A 21,157-nucleotide genomic window follows, 5' to 3' on the forward strand; every position below is an offset into this window, starting at 1 on the left:
TTCTCACAGTTTTACGAAATCAATGAATTTAGTATTCTTGGTACATAAATGTCGGGGGAATGTTGTCATGGCATTCGCTGCGTCTCTTCGCTCTCGCAAATACAATGGATTAATCCAAATCCTTGGGGACCATCTACATCCCTGCATGCCATTTGCTTTTTCTCGGTACGATGGCATCTACCAGCAGGATTATACAACGTGTAACTCAGCTCACCGAGTCCGTGCATGGTTGGAAGACCACCAGGATGAGTTTGCCGTACTGTCACCTCGATCGGGCTGTTCGCGCCATGGCTCCTCAACTGGGCAACCTGGTTCAGCTGGCCACGGAACTGGTGTCGGTACTTTTGAGAATCTGTAAGAGGTGGTTTTTCAGGCTTCTGACAAGTGGTCACATTAATGTCACTGGACCGTGTATGAAATAGTTAGTACTCCTGGTAAATGTACGTATGTATGTATGTATACAAACACTGTCAGGGGTGACCTTCCTATCGACATAAGAACAGTCACAGTTGAAACACACCTCTACGGCATGTTGAGCTGATGCAAAACATTTGTTGATGTGTGTATAATTAACCACACAAAACAAACTAATGACAAATATTCTCTGCCGGCCGGAGTGGCCGAGCGGTTCTAGGCGCTGCAGTCTGGAACCGCGCTGCCGCTACGGTCGCAGGTTCGAATCCTGCCTCGGGCATGGCTGTGTGTGATGTCCTTTAGGTTAGTTAGGTTTAAGTAGTTCTAAGTTCTAGGGGACTGATGACCTCAGCAGTTAAGTCCCATAGTGCTCAGAGCCATTTGGACCATTTGGACAAATATTCTCTTTCCGCTATAATTGTGATACGTATGAGAAGCGTCTAGAGAAATGTGGAAGGTTACAAATTTCAATCAGACACACAAAACTGTACTGAGCACAATAGACATCAACCCCTTTAAGATTGCATATTCTAGGAATAACAGCCTCCAACAGACTTGGTTCACTCGTTAAACAATACTAATGACAAATTATGTCGTTCTGGAGTGTACAAAATCTGCTTTAGCGATTGCCCGAGTTATTACATCGGCCAGACAGGGAAAGCCCTCTCAGCTAGATATGAAGAACATATAACCACGAGACTTTTGCCGAGCACCTTGTTCATTTGGCCCATCCTCCCACTCGCACTAGGCTTGACATCCTTGAGGAGTTGTAAATCTTTAAACACCTGTTGCTTGATCAAGAAAACATACTTAATGACCAGCTACAATTGAGAAATAAGAATATTTTTCGAAGGTTTTCAACCTTTGCTTCAGCGGCCCTGATGTTAGGTTGCCTTTGCAGTCGCCGGTGCCTCACTACACTTTCTTTCTTCGAATAGTAATATATTCAAAATTCAGGAATAATTTTGCCGAGTAATAGCTGGCGTCTCTTACAGGCTTCGAATCCGTTTATAGGGTTTCTCGTTCTTCTCACAAATACGTTCGGTTATATATTACGCCATTAAGAGTTTTAATGGTTATATTAATCCAATTCCTAACGTAAAGGTAGCTACTGTTATACATCTACATTTCCACGCGAGCATGCGCATGACCACCAGCGATGCTCGGTACATAGCTGATCGCTGCGATTAGTTCCGGGGCAGCTCTCGCGGCCTACCGACATCTTCCGCACAGTGGGGCCTGCTGTTTCTCTTCGGCTAAATAATGTAAATTTATGACTGGCTACTACGGTGCTGTAATTTTATACTTGACTTGGCGAAACTTTGGCATGCAATAGTTTAGTGTCAGTAGCTTCTGAAGAAGGCCAAATGATTTTCGCTGAAACCTAGGCAAAGATTAGTTTCTATTTGCAGCCGAAGCTGACGTGTTATATGTTTTTTATATGTTTATGATCAACACTGTGACTATAACTAGATCCGCGCACGGGGATGTGAGCATCAGAATGAAATGTGGCCCACAGAACCCTTGCAGTATTCGGCCTTCGATGTAAATACAAGCTTCTGTTTCTAACATACTTCTACCAGCTGCGTCGAAACAATATGACACGTGTCAGATATACGGAAACTTTTGACAACTTCCAATTGAGACTATTTCCTAAACTACACTCCTGGAAATGGAAAAAAGAACACATTGACACCGGTGTGTCAGACCCACCATACTTGCTCCGGACACTGCGAGAGGGCTGTACAAGCAATGATCACACGCACGGCACAGCGGACACACCAGGAACCGCGGTGTTGGCCGTCGAATGGCGCTAGCTGCGCAGCATTTGTGCACCGCCGCCGTCAGTGTCAGCCAGTTTGCCGTGGCATACGGAGCTCCATCGCAGTCTTTAACACTGGTAGCATGCCGCGACAGCGTGGACGTGAACCGTATGTGCAGTTGACGGACTTTGAGCGAGGGCGTATAGTGGGCATGCGGGAGGCCGGGTGGACGTACCGCCGAATTCCTCAACACGTGGGGCGTGAGGTCTCCATAGTACATCGATGTTGTCGCCAGTGGTCGGCGGAAGGTGCACGTGCCCGTCGACCTGGGACCGGACCGCAGCGACGCACGGATGCACGCCAAGACCGTAGGATCCTACGCAGTGCCGTAGGGGACCGCACCGCCACTTCCCAGCAAATTAGGGACACTGTTGCTCCTGGGGTATCGGCGAGGACCATTCTCAACCGTCTCCATGAAGCTGGGCTACGGTCCCGCACACCGTTAGGCCGTCTTCCGCTCACGCCCCAACATCGAGCAGCCCACCTCCAGTGGTGTCGCGACAGGCGTGAATGGAGGGACGAATGGAGACGTGTCGTCTTCAGCGATGAGAGTCGCTTCTGCCTTGGTGCCAATGATGGTCGTATGCGTGTTTGGCGCCGTGCAGGTGAGCGCCACAATCAGGACTGCATACGACCGAGGCACACAGGGCCAACACCCGGCATCATGGTGTGGGGAGCGATCTCCTACACTGGCCGTACACCACTGGTGATCGTCGAGGGGACACTGAATAGTGCACGGTACATCCAAACCGTCATCGATCCCATCGTTCTACCATTCCTAGACCGGCAAGGGAACTTGCTGTTCCAACAGGACAATGCACGTCCGCATGTATCCCGTGCCACCCAACGTGCTCTAGAAGGTGTAAGTCAACTACCCTGGCCAGCAAGATCTCCGGATCTGTCCCCCATTGAGCATGTTTGGGACTGGATGAAGCGTCGTCTCACGCGGTCTGCACGTCCAGCACGAACGCTGGTCCAACTGAGGCGCCAGGTGGAAATGGCATGGCAAGCCATTCCACAGGACTACATCCAGCATCTCTACGATCGTCTCCATGGGAGAATAGCAGCCTGCATTGCTGCGAAAGGTGGATATACACTGTACTAGTGCCGACATTGTGCATGCTCTGTTGCCTGTCTCTATGTGCCTGTGGTTCTGTCAGTGTGATCATGTGATGTATCTGACCCCAGGAATGTGTCAATAAAGTTTCCCCTTCCTGGGACAATGAATTCACGGTGTTCTTATTTCAATTTCCAGGAGTGTATAAGACAAACTATAGTAAAGCCCTATGTGTCCTTCATCCTCATTTTTTTCTACACTGCCTGACAAATACAGAGAAGAATCCTGAATCGCAGGAGGAGCGTAAAAGAAACTTCAAGAGTTGAGACGGTACGTGACGTTATTTCAGTTATTACGAAATGGAGTCAAATTTACAAAGAGCTTGGCTGTATGAGCCCACTTATCAATGTAAAGTTTCACTTCTTCTGGTCTGTATTGTTGCACTTACGGAGTAAGGTAGGGGGTCACAAAGCCGATGTATCATCTAGAAAGGAGAGCTGATCCACAGTAGTTGCAACTGGCACTTGATGTCCTGGGACGGCACACTGAGATAGATTTATCGTCCGAGCGGGTCCCACAGATGTTCTTTCAGGGACAGTTGCGAGAATCTGGCCCCAGCAGTATTTCAGTATTACATAGACTTATGGAATAGCGATATACACATACACAGATGGCAGTAGTATCGCATCCACAAGGTACACAGTGGCAGCGCATTGGTGGAGCTGTCGTTCGTACCCAGGTGATACGCGTGAGAAGGTTTCCGATGTGATTATTGGCGTATGACTGGAATTAACGGGCATTGCGGGCGAAATGGTAGTTTGAGCTGGGCGCATGGGACATTCCATTTCGGAAATCGTTAGAAAGTCAATATTCCGAAACCAAAGTGTCCAAAGTGTGCCGGTAATAGCACATTTCAGCCATTAACTTCCACCACGGACGAGGCAGTGACCGACGGCCTTAACGACCGACAGCAGCAAAGTGTGTGCAGAGTAGTCAGTACCAACAAACAAGCAACCCTCCGTGAAATATCCGCAGAAATCAATGTGGGACGTACGACGAACGTATCCGTTAGGACAGTGCTGCAAAATTTGGCATTAATGGGCTATGGTAGTAGACGACGGACGCGAGTGTCTTTGCTAACAGCAGGACATCGCCCGCAGCGCCTCTGCTGGACCACAGACATCTGGAAAACTGTTGAAACGTCCCCTTTGAACAATTATACATGACTGTGCTTAAACTGTCACACAATATTTTTAGCGCAACGCAACCAGACTTTCAAAAATCCCTACAAAAGAATGGCCCTGACTAACATTAACCTATGCCTTTCACAAATCACTTACCTCACAAAAATCTTCGTTACTCGAACTACTGCAGTACAGCGAGCGCCACTACTGCCAGCTAAATAAAAGATTCAAACTACGGAAGGCACTAACTACTGATAGGCATAGTTAGCAAATGAAAGATTTTAATAGAGAACAAACAATGTATTTACCTTAATAGTGTTGAAAAATCATAATATACATAGCAGTTCATGACATCCAGTCTTAACAAATTTCAAAACTCCGCCATTTCTCTCCCTACATCCACCACTGCTGGCGGCTCACCTCCGACTGCGCAACGCTACGCGCTGTTAACATTCAGCTGCCCAACACTACAATGGCAGACAACAATGCAAACTAGCCACAGACTGCACACAGCACAGCCAGTGATTCTCATACAGAGCGCTACGTAACGTTGCCAATAAGAAAAAACAGCCTACTTACATAGCCCCCATGCACCCCACAAAAAATTTTACAAATTGTTTTGGGCAGTGGCCAATATTGATTTGATAAATTTTTTCATAATTACAATAACAAAGATATCAAATGCACACACTTGTTGATACAATGTTGGTCAAAAGCTAAAATTTTCTCACAGTCCATCATAAAGACAGTCCTGATCTATCATCACAGTAAATTTGCAGTGTTTTTCTCAAAGTCTGAGCAGTAAAAGAAAATGCACACGGAAGTAGTGGATTTCCATGCAGTCTTGAAGAAGTAGTGTTGTCCTTCCAACGAAAAGACAGTGCTGACTCTCAACATGCCGACAAGTAATGGGTCACAACAGTGCAAACCCACAGAAGAGCCATTCGAAGTTTTGAAGAATATTGGTAGGCAGGTCATTACAGAGTAGACCCATGGTAGTCCTGGTAGAGATTACGGTATTGGTGGGCCATCAAAGATGCAGACCCACTATACTCCTTGTAGAGATAATGGTATTGGTGGGCTATCAAACGTGCAGACCCACTGTAGTCCTTGTAGAGATGGCCAGGAGCCATCTGTTGTGGCTGTGCAGGTGCACAATCACCATTGAAGAGTCTTGCGGATAATATAGCAAGTCCATAACCACCACTTGTGCACTCACAAAGTTTTTGGAATTGTCCTTAGAACCAGCAATGCTGTTATTCGTCCCTTGCTGAATTATTAACACACGTGCAAACACTAACAGTCCCTACTTCTCACATATTGTCCACATACTATGACCAACAGAAAAGTGTGCAGTGAAATGTAACTTACAAGCTACTTAATCTGATGAACTGGTGTCCATTACAATTTTATAACATAAGAATACAATTACAAAGATACAGAATACATCATTAAAGAACATAAAAATACAGATAACATTTGTAGTAATAGGGGTTGAAAAAGGATAGAAATAAATTTATACATCAGTGTTACAGGAATTATGACATAAGTAAATACATAAAAGATCAGAATAACTTTTGAAACATCAACTTCACACATGAGCATTAAAACAAAACAGAATAAATAATGTCTAAACATCTTTACAAAGTAAATAACATAGTATTAGAAAAATTCTACAACATATCTCTTATCAGATAAACACACAAAGATAGGAAAAACAGAAATACACAAGAGTACACAAACACATACCAGAATAACACAGGAGGAAAGGACAGGGTTTGTTTTTAGTGTAACATTTGGTACTGCAGTCCAACGCAAAACTTCATTCCATAGATCTTTCGTCTTATTTCAACATTTGTTTCCACCAAAAAAATCCTATCCAAGCATGCTTTCTGTATTTATATGTTCACATATTTCTTACCTCATTATTTATTTTCCATTATCTTACCTCATCATTTATTTCGAAGAAAATCCTACCTAAACCTGTTGTCCCTAAACCCTACTTTTTTGTTCTTATCCTCTTTCAAAATACTTTTTTGGCCAAACCATTTTCTTATAGCTTCTCAATGCATTTCTTCCAATTCATCACAACTCGTTCTCTTATATAGCCTACCCCATCTTAAGCTAACTTAAATCTACTGAGCTCAGATGCTAAACTAAGGGGCGAGGTAATGCAGCAGCACAAAACAATTAATACAAACAGCAATGAAAAAAAATTCAAATTGGCAAAGCAATTAGCATAAATTAGCAAAGCAAATGCAATATTACAACTAATATAAGGCAATGCACCACAAACAAGAAAAATAAATTCGTAGTAAAACTGGCTTAACAGAGTAATGTAAAGTGAAATTTAGTAGCACTCTGCCTGGCAAACAGCAGCAGCAAATGCAATAACTTATATCTAAACATGACAAAGCTCAAGCAGAAAAATATTACAGTAAAGACAACAATGCAGATAAGGGAAATGACTATTCACATCTTAATGTCTATGTCATTAAAGTGGTGCACCACAAAAAACTTATTCTATGAAATAAATTACCAAATACTTGAAAAGAAAATTATGTATGTAGTTCCTGTGAAGGGGAATGTCTTTTTGTGTTCCCTCATTTTTTTTGGAAGTATCACAAAATTATTATTTACTGGATCTGTAGACAGAAAATATCTATATTAGTACATCTATAAAATTTTATTTTAACCAATGCTGCAGTGCAGCTAGAAAGTAGATATTAAACAAAATAGGCAAAGCAAGGCGTGAAACGTCATTCACTAGTCATATGGCATTTCATAATGCAGTAAACATTCTTTCAACTAGCAAGACAATAAACATGAAATGTTTCTCATCATTTCATTTCAGTAAATATCATAAATTAAGAACTCTACAGTGTTATCATGTTTTCAAGTTTGAGGGTGTCGTATTTACAATGCTTTCTACAAAGGAATGTCAATAGCGACGATAATGGCCTCTTTTTTTTTTCTCCACCTGTGCCTCTGAAAGGCACACACTAATGGTTTTTTTCCAGGCATCTGTCGCGCAGCTGGGTGCCCACGACGCATTACGTGAAGGTGGTCACTTAACTTTCTTACCGAAATATTTACGACAGCAGTTTCTGCTACAGTGACAGTCTCATATAAAAATATTTCACAGATCAAGAATTTGCGTTACAAATCTGTAGAAACAAAATCCTATTGATATAACAGAGTCCAAAAAATTTTCGTCAGCATTGTAATACATTCACGCATTTACATACATTTCATAACTCTTAAAGTACGATTCTTGGTTTCCAACAACCTTTTTCACAAACCAGAGTCCCTAACCACTACTCATTATTCCTTACCTTATTCGTCAACACTTCTTCAATATTTTATCATAACAGATATGTAGCATAATCAAATAACTCATACAGCATCAGGTTATTGATCATAAACACACCGCAACAGCATAATACACATTGTCATCATAAAAATAACATCATAACACCTCAGTCAAATCTCAAAAACGTCGTAGCTTTCTGCAATAATTTCAAAACCAAAAGAAAATTCTCTGCTCATGTCAAAAGTGTCATCTACCTCAAACATACTTCAAAAATCGTGATTCCATACCAAATATGTCATTCAAAGCCTTCATAGTATCACAATGGTTCCAAAAAATATGAACAGTTCACAAAACACAGACAAAATACAATTTCATAAGTGTGAAGTTACCCAACTGTGCAATTGCATAAACACGTGTCACTGATGTAGTAACATAAATGTTTGTCTCTCTCAGTTAAATGATCAGATAGCTGTGTAATTTGTGTGTTAGAGAAATATGGTACCGATGTGTAAAGTTTTATAAGCAAATACCATATTAGCTAGGGCTCCTTGTGCTTGCCACACACATAGTACACAAAGTAAGCGTGTACCCCCCTGAGGATAAAAGTAATTATACCCTCAGGTGTTACAGATTACAGAAATGGAATGAAATGTATCACGGAAAACCTTTGTATCATTGTACTTCAAATATCTTTAAAAATAAATGATTTAAGTGCAAAATTAATCACTCAAATACGTGTCGTGTAGCGCTAAATGTGCGTCTTGTTGTAAGATAATCTCTGTGGAAGTGTCGTAGTTATTGTCCTCCGAAAGCTATGTTCTGCAAAAGCCAATGTACTTACCTCATGATAAACAAAAGTGAAATGCTTTGCGTATAGATATCTTAGTTATTACGCTTATTGCCGTGATGAAGAAAGTACTGTGCTGTAACATATTGTTTTGCTACGGAAAAGGCAGTCTCATTGTAGCTATACCACAAAAGTTACTACTAAAGCATGTTTTACTTTCCAGAATAATACAGAAAAACTGTGCAGATATAAAACAGAAACACCACAAAAGCAACATTGTAAATTGTCACTCATTAGTAGCGTCGTGATAAAATCGTGTAGCTGTCACATAAACTAACCACTGTGTCATCTGGTATCTCACAGAAAGTACTTTAAATCCAGAATGTATTTTCAAGTAAACCAAAATGTTGCATTAAAATCTCATTAGCAGTACCAGTATATGTTCTAAGTATGTAAGCCTTATAGTCGTTACGTAATTGTGCAACTAACAAGCAAGAATGTACAAATACAACACTGTGTCGTCTGTTCACTATAATAATGCATTCGTAATTTCTGTTTAAAAATGTTCCCTAGGTTCTAGACTGGATATTTAACTTCAAACATTGTTGCATGTTAACAGTTTCTTAAGTCTGACAAAGCATACTAGAAATGGGAAGTGAAAAGTTATATGGCAAAGACAAAGTTAAAAAGTAGATTATCTTTCAATAAACGGTTTTACATGTGAAATGTGGTGTAAACCTTTACTCTTCCTAGTACGCAGAGTTTCAACTTCAACGCAATTATCATGTGGTATACGTTGGATTCTGCAAGGTCCATTGTAAACTAAAAAGAATTTGTGACTCAAGTGTTTCTTCTTATGTGACAATGAATGAGCTTTAATGAGAACTTTCTGACCAATATATAATTTCTTTGCATTTGCTTTATCGTGTAGTTTTCTCCTTTCGTCTGCTGCAGGTTTTATATTTTTAAGAGCCAAATCAATTATGCCTTTGTGTAGAAGTTTACGTGTATTCGGGAAAGGTACAAGCTCTCTGATTCTGTTCGGTGGTTCTTCATTCTTCAGTACAAGAGTAGGTGGTAAAGCAGTGGAATCATGAGGCATTTCATTCAGCACATTTTGAAATAAGTGTAAATATCTGTCCCAATGCTGATGCTTTCTGTGACAATAAAGTCTGCAAAGCTTATTGATTTCTTTCATGTGGTGAGTACAATGAAATAAAAACAGGTTTGATTTTATGATTCCGAAGCATGCGTGACCAAACAGCAGATTTGAATTGCGGTCCGTTATCTGAAATGACTTTACTAACGTGTCCAACTTCACGTAAGAAATTTTTAACAAAGGCGTTGGATACAGACCGTCCACTGGCTTTACGTAACAGTGTGAAAGAAACAAATTTTGAAGTAAGTTCAACAGCGACTAGAACGTACGAAAATCCATTAGATGTTCTGACAAGCGGTCCTAAGAGATCAACAGCAGCAGATTCCTTTAATTTAGAAGGAATAATAGGAAACAACGGAGCACGATGTGAGATAGTAGATGGTTTCGCCTTTTGACAAAGTTTGCAAATAGACAAGACTCTTCGAATTCTCTTTTCCATATTGTTAAAATAACAAGTCGTCCGAAGAATATGGTAACATTTTCGTGGACCAAAATGTGCGTAGCTGAAATGAATGTACCAAATGAGCTTATTAACAAAATCGTCTGGAATACAAAGCACCCATAGCTTGTCATCAACAGTGCAGCGTTTGAAGAGTATGTTGTTTCTAACCAGGTAATAATGCTGAATCTGAGTGTGTCTTTTCATGCCATTTACTTTTGATGTCTTTCGAAATCGGATCTTTATCTTGTTCATGAGCAATGTCCTTTAAAGATGTGATGATGAAGTTTTCAAAGGCGACTTTCTGAATGTAAAGAATACTGAAATTTTTCTCGAGGTTGCCTTCTGTGTTACTTTTCTGAAGCCCAGCCGGGACGGGCGACAGTGTGTCCGCAACAATGTTTTCCTTGCCGGGAATGTAGACTATTGTGAAGTGGAATTCTTGCAGAAATAATGCCCAACATTTTAACCTGTCATGATTTAATTTTGAAGACATAAGAAATTGTAATGCACGATGATCACTGTATACTTTTACGTGCTTACCAGTAAGAAAGAAACGGAATTTGTCAAATGCCCAAACGATAGCTAAAGCTTCTAATTCAGTAACCGAATAATTTTTTTCAGATTTTGTTAGCACTCGGCTAGCAAAAGCAATGGTTTTTTGAACAGTAGTGTCATTTTCTATGGCTTCTTGAAATAAATGGGCACCAAGACCGACTTTAGAAGAATCCGTACTAAGGCAGAAATCTTGTGACAGATCTGGATGAGCTAGTATTGGCACGTTAAGTAGCGATTCTTTCAAAGAACTGAATTCCAACTTTGCTTGTTCGTCCCAGTTCCAAATAGTATTTTTTCCAGTGAGAGAACAAAGTTTTGGTGTAACAAGAATTTGGATATTCAGAAAACGAAGGTAAAAATTTACGAGACGTAGAAAACTGCGGACTTATTTTTTGTGGATGGAACTGGAATGGCTCTGATTGCTTCTAACTTTTCAGGATCCGGCTGAATGCCTTCAGAAAAAATAATATATCCCAAAAACTTCACCTTTGTCCTACCGAATTCAGACTCTTCCAAGTTAACTGTAATTCCAGATTCTACAAAAATATGTAACACGCTGTTGAGGATGCGATTATGTTGTTCCCATGAGGCTTCTGCTATCAGAATATCGTCCACATATAAGGTGATGTGACGTTTTAAGAACTCAGGTAATATGGAATTTAGCCCGCGAATGAATGCTGTCGAAGAAATGTTCAAACCAAAAGGAACTTTCCGAAAGTGATAACAAACGCCGAAACAAAGGAAAGCTGTGTACTTTCTACATTCTGGATGAAGTTCGACCTGATAAAAGCTGGATCTGAGATCAATAGAAGACAACACTTTTACGCCATTAAAATTTTGAAGTTCTTCCATCGTTTGCGGCCTGTCTGTTTCAGGAATGATGATAGTATTGATTTGTCTCGAATCTAAGACAAGTCTGATCGATCCATTTTTCTTCTCAACAACATGTAATGGATTGTTGTATGAGCTTACTGCAGGCTCAATAATGCCTTCGTCAAGCATAGATTGTATTTCTGTTCTAACATGGTCCCTATAATGTGCTGGAATTACATATGGTCTAACACAAAATTTAGTATGCTCACGAAAACGAAATTGGTATTGAAATCCCTTGATTGTTCCTGTTTTGCGAGTAAAACTGTGGAATGTGCTTGTAAAATCTCAAAAAGATCCTGCCTATCAATGTCATTACAGTTCTCAATTGTTTGAATTTTATTCTGAATTAACTCATCAGTATCAAATACGCCGTCGATATCATCCCTGTCAGTACTTGCAGAGTGATTGTTAGTGTCAAGTTTCGTCGAAAATTCTGAACTGTTGTCTAGCAGAAGGTAAAGCCGATTAATTTCCTCGTCATGGTTTGAGAGCCAATCTTCAAATTTCAAAGCTATTGACTTACCTTCTTTCTCTAAACTTATTTCAGCATCATGAAAGTTTAAGATTGCTTTGTATTCATTAAAAAAGTCTACTCCCAATATAATTTCCGTCGACAATAATAGGACAATAAGAAAGTTCATAGAGAAGCTGTGGCTTTGACAACAGAATTCTAAGTTGGTTTGTTGGCGTACATCTACACTTTTTCCAAAGATTGCACCTTGTAATTTAATCTTATGTAACGGAAGTATGGGGCAATCGTTCGATTTGTTGCATTTGCTAAAGGCTGTTTCACTAATTACTGAAATGGGACTGCCAGAGTCAAGTACTGCCGTAAATTTTACGTCATTTACTGTAATGTGAAATACAGGATATGCAACGTTGTTATGTTTTACGTCATGCTCCTGGAGTAAGATGTCCCTAATGTCTTCCATTTTTACGTAATTACTAGCTATGGCAGCTGCGTCGTCAGTTTCATAAGCACGTTTTGTGGCTGCCAGCGGTATGAGTCATTGCCTATTGTGTCTTTGTTGGCGTGCGTCGTTATTGGGATTTGGAGACCTAACTTCTACAAATTCACCTTGTCGAGAGGGCCTGCTCTGTTTGAATCCCGCCAGTTCTGATGCAATTCAGGTCTGTCGTTACGATCATATCGTCTGTCGTCATGTCGGTAGATTCCATAGTTTCTTTCTTGTCAGTCACGTGGTGGAGAATTTCTCCCTGAATTGTAACTGCGCGCTGGATCGTTGCATCTAAAGTTATTCTGTCTCCCTCGATAATAATTATTTTGGTTCCCAAATTGTCTGTTTCTCTGATTGTCTCTGTGATAGTCACTACCGCAGAGAGGTGATCTTTCCCTGTAATTATTACTACTCTGCCAACGGTTGTCATACGGGTGGTGTCTGTTTTGGTCACGATTTGTGTTGTGAGAATAGCCTTGTTGTGTCCAGTTATTATTTCTTTCATCGCGGAATTGCGATGGATGTGACCTGTAATTCTTGTGTTCCTGTTTTCGCGTTCCGTGATTGTCAGTGTCAATTTCTAATTCTTGTAAGAGTCCCTGAAAAGCTTCAATGTCGTCTTTGCAAAGTCCTGCCAAAATAATATGTCGTAAATGTTCAGGTAATTTGATTAAGCAAATGCCGATGAGTTCTGAGGGGCTGTATGGATTTGACAGGTACTGATTCTTGTGCAACATGTCTTCAAAATATTTGACAAGACTGGAAAATTCAGATTGTTCGAAATGTTTCATCATTATGATGCTATGTTTTACTCGCTCTTGTGTAGCTTGAGACCAATATGCTGAGAGGAAGGCATGGTAAAACTCTCCTTTACTGTGGGAATCGTGAATGACCGATCGCATTCTTACAGCTGGTACATTCTCTAAATAGCCACACATAAATTCTAATCTGTGCTCTAATGACCAGTTGGGAGGAAAACAATGAGAGAATTGATGAAGCCACGCTTGTGGATGAATGTCGTTGCCAGAATTCTTAAATGTTTTAAATTTACGTGTAGTAATGATCAGTTTGTAGTCAAAATCATCATGTCGGCGAGTCGCATATCGGTCATTGTTACGTCGTTTCGGCGGTTCCATTTCAAAATTCGGTGCACCTTGCCAATTTCTTACATAATTTCCGAAATGCGCTGTGTTATTATTTTGTGGCTGTTCCGTATTTCTAAGTCCCTCTTCCAGTATTGTGGCGCGAGTGTCCTCTGAAATACGTAATTCTTGTATTACCTGTGTCAGCTGGTCTTTTACTTCCCGGATTTCTCTTTGGTGTTGCGTATTAATTTGATTCTGATTTTGTTTGAATTTTCTAATTTGTTCGCACTCTTCTGTGTCATTAAAGACTACCGGTTTTGTGTCATTCGGACTATCATCTACCTTCGTAGATAATTTATTTAGCTGATCCGAAAGTTCAACTACTTTCTCTGATAATGAACTAATTTCCACCATGTGTCTTACTGAACCAATTTTCAGAGTATCTACTGTGTCATTTAAGTTTTCCTAAGTTTTTGCAAGTTGCGTAACCGAATCGGTAGATGCAACTGAGTCAATTTTAGCTTGCAAGGTCTCATGATTTTCATGAACAATAGTTTGCAGTTCTTTTATGGCTGCTTCGTGATTCTGTAATGCATTTTCATGACGCGAAAAAATAGGTTGGAAATGCTCACAAATTTGTGTTTTTACGTCATTACAGACTTTATGACATTTCGATTCGATTTTATGTAACTCAGTAGTTAAATCTTCACGTGTTTGTTCAAGCGTGGTGTGAAGATTTTGTTCCATTGCGTCTAACTGTTTCTGTGTTTGTGTCTGGTGTTGTTCCATTGTGTCTAACTTTTGAAGATTTTGTCCCATTTGTTTCTGATTTTGTTCAAGCGTTGTGTCTAACGTTTGTAGCCTTTGTCCCATTTGTTGCATTAACTGTAGTAACAATTCACTCGTGTCTGAAACATGTTCCTCAGTGCTTTTCGGCAGTGAAGTTGCACCGGCAACATTCACATTTTGACAAGCAGAAAATGCGTCTTGACTTATTTGAGAAAACGGTGAGGACCCAAAACCTGAATCTACAGTATTTGCAAGATTGTGTCCTCTCATTTCGGATTCCTGAGGCGAACTGTTGCTGACCGATCGATCGATAATGCTTCCCTGTTCACTAATTGTTTCACTGTCTACACCATTATTTGCCGCCCGCTCCATTTCCCTATGCACAGTTACCAAATTACTACTTTGAACATTAGTTAATTCATTACTCGGTGGCGCTAACACACTGCTTTTGTCTTCACTGTCATTTCTCAGTTTACTTTGGAGTCTAGTATTACGTTTTTCACACGCCATTATTGTCACAATAACACAGAAAAACACAATTGGAAGAGTAAAATAAGAAAACACATTAACATAGCACTGAAAATAATATCTAGTTAATCGTATGCGCAGCTGCGAAATACTTGGTGCAAATCTACATGCATGCCACAACATCAATGAAAGACTGCAACTACCAAGGAGATTGTCTCTACAATTACGCGCTAGCAATAAACAATAGCTACACTAATTACACAAACTACAAGAAAAAATCAGAAGATTCCAGTGAGGTATCCTCGGCTAAGGGTCGACATATGAAACGTCCCTTTTGAACAATTATACATGACTGTGCTTAAACTGACACACAATATTTTTAGCGCAACGCAATCCGACTTTCAAAAATCCCTACAAAAGAACGGCCCTGACTAACATTAACCTATACCTTTCACAAATCACTTACCTCACAAAAATCTTCGTTACTCGAACTACTGCAATACAGCGAGCGCCACTACTGCCAGCTAAATAAAAGATTCAAACTACGGAAGGCACTAACTACTGATAGGCATAGTTAGCAAATGAAAGATTTTAATAGAGAACAAACAATGTATTTACCTTAATAGTGTTGAAAAATCATAATATACATAGCAGTTCATGACATTCAGTCTTACAAATTTCAAAACTCCGCCATTTCTCTCCCCACATCCACCACTGCTGGCGGCTCACCTCCAACTGCGCAACGCTACGCGCTGTTAACATCCAGCTGCCCAACACTACAATGGCAGACAACAATGCAAACTAGTCACAGACTGCACACAGCACAGCCAGTGATTCTCATACAGAGCGCTACGTAACGTTGCCTATAAAAAAACATAAACAGCCTACTTACACTGTGGCCAAGTATGATAAGTTCAAAACGGTTAAAATGCCTCTGTGCACTATGGGACATAACATCTTAGATCATCAGTCCCCTAGAACTTAGAACTACTTAAACCTAACTAATCTAAAGACATCACACACATCCATGCCCGAGGCAGGATTCGAACCTGCGACGGGAGCAGTCCCGCGGTTCCGGACTGAAGCGCCTAGAACCGCACGGCCACGCCGGCCGGCAGTAGGATAAATCTCAATTTCAGTTGGCAAGAGCTGACGATAGGGTTCCAGTTTGGCGCAGACCCCACGGAGCCATACACCCAGGTAAACGGCGTTTGGCGTTATTGGCTGGGAGGCCCCTTGCAGGGCAGTTCCGGCCGCCTTGGTGCAGGTCATATTACATTCGACGCCACATTGGGCGATCTGCGCGCCGGATGGGGATGAAATGATGATGAAGACAACACAACACCCAGTCCCTGAGCCCCGGGCCCGTAGGACGGCTATCCGTCACTCTGACCACTCAGCTTTCGGGGAGGACAGACACCCAGGTGTCAACAAGGCAAACTGGTGTTGCCTATATAAGGTGTGGAGTGTGTTTACAGGGAATGGTCTGTTACCACTGGCCCAACTGAACCAATCATTGACTGGAAATGGTCATGTTCGACTACTTGGAGGCCATTTTCAGCCGTTCATGGACTTCACGTTCGGAAACAACAACGGAATTTTTATGGATGACAATGCTCTGCGTCACCGGTCCACAGTTTCTTGCGATTGATTTCAGAGCATTCTGATCCGTTCCAGCGGTTATAGTTCCCAGATCGCCCGACATTAATCTCGTCGAAAATTTAGGGGCACAGCCGAGAGGACAGTTCGTACGCAAAATACTGCTCTGGCAAAACTTCGGCAATTATGGACGGCTGTAGAGGTAGGGTGGCTCAGTACTTCCGCAGGTGACTGTCAACGACTTGATGAGTCAATGCCACGTCGAGTTGCTGTAATACGCCAGGCAAAAGAAAGTGCGACACGTTACTAGGTAGTATCCCAAGACTTCTGTCAACTCAGTGGGAGGAGAAACGTAGTCCTATAGAAAAGCGGCACTGCTAAATCATCCACCTAGAGGAAGCACATGGAAAATGGAAATGAGCTTTTGGCGTCATTGGCCGGGACGCCCCATACAGGGCAGGTCCGGCCGCCTTGGTGCAGGTTTTATTACATTCGACGCCATATTGGGCGACCTGCGCGACATATGGGGATGAAATGATGATGAAGACAACACAACACCCAGTCCCTGAGCTCAGAAAATCCCCGACCCAGCCGGGGATCGAACCCGGGCCCCTTAGGACGGCAATCCGTCACGATGACCGTTCAGCTATTGGGGCGGATAGAAAAAAAATTGAGGACGCTGGAGCCTCACGGTGTGGCCGCGCGGTTTGAGGCGCCTTGTCACGGATTGCGCGGACCCTCCGGCCTGAGGTTCGAGTCCTCCCTCGGACTTAGGTGTGTGTGTGTTGTTCTTAGCATAAGCTAGTTTAAGTTAGTTTAAGTAGTGAGTAAGTCTAGGGACCGATGACCTCAGCAGTTTGGTCCCTTAGGAATTCACACACATCTGAACATTCTTTTAGGACGCAGGATGTCTGTGACCTACCGTAGTGCCATAAGAGTCCTCTCAGTCACTACCGACCTGGACCCGAAGTGACACCTGAAGGCTTCTGACGCCACTACCCAAGGATTAACGCTTCTGTTCCTCTTCAAAACATTGCAAGAATGGGACCTCTCTCCAGGTCGCCGCAGTACTCACTGAGGAGGGTCACCTAGCATAGTGTTGAACTGCCATTCACCGCTGACCACAATTCGACTACATTAATCAGCCATCTGTGTTTCCCGACGACGGTATCGTTTGTGTTGTGAGTGATGTTAACGGCAGTCTACGAATGGAACAGTAATTTCCTAGTTTGGCTGCTGCTAGTCTCCTACCACTATTGCAGTGGGACACGGAATGTTGTCAGGAGTCTTTGTTGTGAATGACAGGCGCAGATGTGAAGAGGCTGCGATATGCAATTACAAAGAAAATAACCTCAGGTTGCAAGGATGGTGTTACAACATTTTTTATTACGTGATCAGTTTCGGGGCTGTCAGTTCTATCTTCAGAGGCAGCTTAAGTACACATCTTTGTTGTGTACTTGAGGTGCATGTGAAGACTGAAGTGGCAGTCCTGAAATCGATCATGCAGTAAAAAAGTTATAACACCATCCTTGCAGCCAGTGGCTATTTCGTTTGTAATTACTAATCATATACGGCTGCGTTCCCACCGTCTACTGCGATGAACAGTGAAGGGTTACAACGCGCACTGTGCACAGTAAGATGATCATCCCTTGTGGTGGTTACACTTGGTCTGCCGGAAAACTGACGAAGAGTATGTTGCCCTCAAGTTTCTGTGCAGTCCAACATGGAGTCATAGTCACATCCGAATGCCCCAAAAAGCCGGATACTGCAAAATTCGAACAGCCCGCTAATAGAGACACTCAATGAGACCCGTTTCATACTCTGTCAAAAGCTGGTATTGGAATCCCGCACGAGTATGTGGCATGTCCGTGTCTTCCACAGATATCACTTAACATATGACCCTGCTCACGACCGTTACATACTCTACCAGGTCTGGTAAAAACAAAGAACTCCAACGACAGTAATTGCATTTGGTTGACTTTCCACCTGTTACAGAGAACTGCAACTATTATCATTTACGTACCCCCTTAACTGTCACATCCGATCATGTCTTCTGGGTGCTTCACACTTTTCGTCACACTTTATACAGCCAATTGTATCAGAAATGAAATGTAGATACCTTAATTCTTGTACATACAGTGTTATTGAAGTATACGAGGAGGAAGACAGTTTAGTGGAAAAACTGCTTTCGTCACTCGCAAAATGGAAGTATGTTGCTCAGAAGGAGACCAAATGTCAATAAGGTTTTTCTAATTTTTTATATTTACGGTATGTGAAGTTCAAAACTCTGATCTCAATCGGACAAAGCTTCCAGTGCAGCTGTTAAAAATCAAATTTTTGAACAAAGGTACATGTCGGAAGAGGGTTTCCGAAAAGTGCGAATTACATTAAGATGGAAGAACAATCAACAGGGCTCAAGATTGGTAATTGCTGGATCAATTCTCATTGCGTTCATTTTTATTTCAGTTCGAATACCCGCCTCATTTAAATATAAAATTTGTCGATATGTGCTTATAAACACGTATCTAATTGTCATTTTTATAAAAAAAAAGATCACGTCTTGTTTCTAATTACACGAAGTGGATAAAATCCAGTTTTCATTGGGAATAAAAATCCTTAATTGTCAATCCTTTAGAAGCGAAATTATTTCAATTTTAAAAGCTTGCAACTTAATTTTGTTTCGTCTTCATATATTTAACGCTTCGTGGAAATTCTCGTAGAACGCGCACATTTGAGAAAAGATTATATCCTCCAGAGCAGAACCTGGGTGACTCAAATGCATCCTACTCAGACTTACAAGGAACATCGAAGAAACGCTTTTGTGTCACTGTTGAAAACGCTCAGGAATCTTCAAAACTTCGTTGGCATTACAATTGAGTTCTGAACTTCATGTACTATAAATACGCAGAAACACAAAAATCCGATTGCGTGTCGTGTTCTCGTCAGATCAATGTCATGTGGTGGTGGGGGGGGGGGGGAGGTTACAGCCGAATGCCTGAGAAGGATCGTTGGCTGTGTCACCATAAGAGAGGGCTATCGACGTAACCGCCAATACTTGTTAATTATTGCGTACCATTGCGTTATTCAAACTCTGAAGTTCGTACAAGGTTAACGAGAAAAAAAGACAGCCGTTGGTCAGATATGTAGGCGCCCCGGTGGTCCAGTCACCTTTGGTGGACTGGAAGCCGATCGGTGACCTCTTCAGTTGACGGGATGCTAGGAAATGTCTGTGGACGCGTCAAAAACGCCAAAGAAACATTATTAATTCATGACACCTTTATTCCTGCCGAGTACAATGTGGCCCATGTAACACAGGCTGGCTGAGCTTGGTGATATCAACGACCTTCCCTGAGTCCTCGCTGACTCGGAGCGATGACACCAGCTCCGGGCTGCACCAGTCTTGCTAGCGCAGTGCTGCGTGCTCTGACCAGTGGTGGAATGCCCTTACTATGGCCACGCGTGGCTAGCGGCGCCCAGCTGGACGGCCGGCTTGGCAGCGGACAGCAGGCCGCTGCACATAGGAGGCTCCGGGTTGGAGTCCCGGCGCTGTCGGCACGAGAGGCGTTCTCGTAGTGCGGAGTGTACTCTATCCCACCCCGTCTTCTTCTCTGCTCCTCCTGGTGGCTCGTCCGTGGTGGACGGGTGGAACGGGCTGCAGTCCCCCAGCGTCGTCGGCTCACCCGGTTGTGACGGCAGATGCACAGGGCCTAGGCCCCGCACGATCTCGACGATGGCTCACTGATGTGGTCAGCATTGGCGGCGAGCAAGTCTGCCGCGATGTCTGCTAATCCAGGGTTGATGATTGACAGCGGCAGTTGAGAGGACCAGAGCTGGTACTGTCCCCTCCCGTCTGCTGCTGGATGGGCCGACCTTACTGCGACATCTCCTTACTAAAGATTAACGTGTCTAACACCGAGCTGAGCGCTACGCAGCGACCCAGTACACATCTAGCTGCAAGTCCAACTGCGAGTGCCTTGTTGCTGTCAAAGCTAGCGTCTTTAAAGGATGCACGAGCGACGTCCTGACGTCATGCTCGTTTGTAATGAACACATTCGTTCCACTTATACTGCTGATTTATCTGTCATACTCGCCCCTTAGGTGTTCTAGTGAGAGGCAGACTTACACGAAGCTATGAAATGCAGTACAGCTGACGCTATACCTCTGTCTTACACTCTACGAAAGTGTCCGTCTAACAGACCCACGTGCTCAGCAATTCTCTCTCGCCTGTTGTGTGTAACCAGGCCACTGCCTCTGCGTGACGACACATTCCGATACATGTGCAATCCTCTTACCTCTTGGCTAACCTACTGCCTCTGGTTCTCAGCATAGGCAACAAAACTTTGACAATATTCCGCGTTTCCAACTCTTTACTATTCCGCGACACTACAGATGTGTTTCTATTAACACATCCACATCCATAGCGCTTCTGATTACATAACCAATACTTAGAGATCTTGTCAGTAAGAAACTGCAAATCAACATCAGGTCTCATAATATTGTAATTAATAGTGATTTGAAGAGTTACGTGTTGTTGTGGAATGTTTCCAATGAACTGTTGCGGAGGTTCTCACAAGACGTGATGCAGAGTGAACAAAACTTTCTGTAGTCAATTTACATTATTCCCATGAAAATTTATAAGCACCAATTGCA

The sequence above is a fragment of the Schistocerca americana genome, chromosome 2, assembly GCF_021461395.2.
Source record: "Schistocerca americana isolate TAMUIC-IGC-003095 chromosome 2, iqSchAmer2.1, whole genome shotgun sequence".
NCBI classification, from domain to species: domain Eukaryota; kingdom Metazoa; phylum Arthropoda; class Insecta; order Orthoptera; family Acrididae; genus Schistocerca; species Schistocerca americana.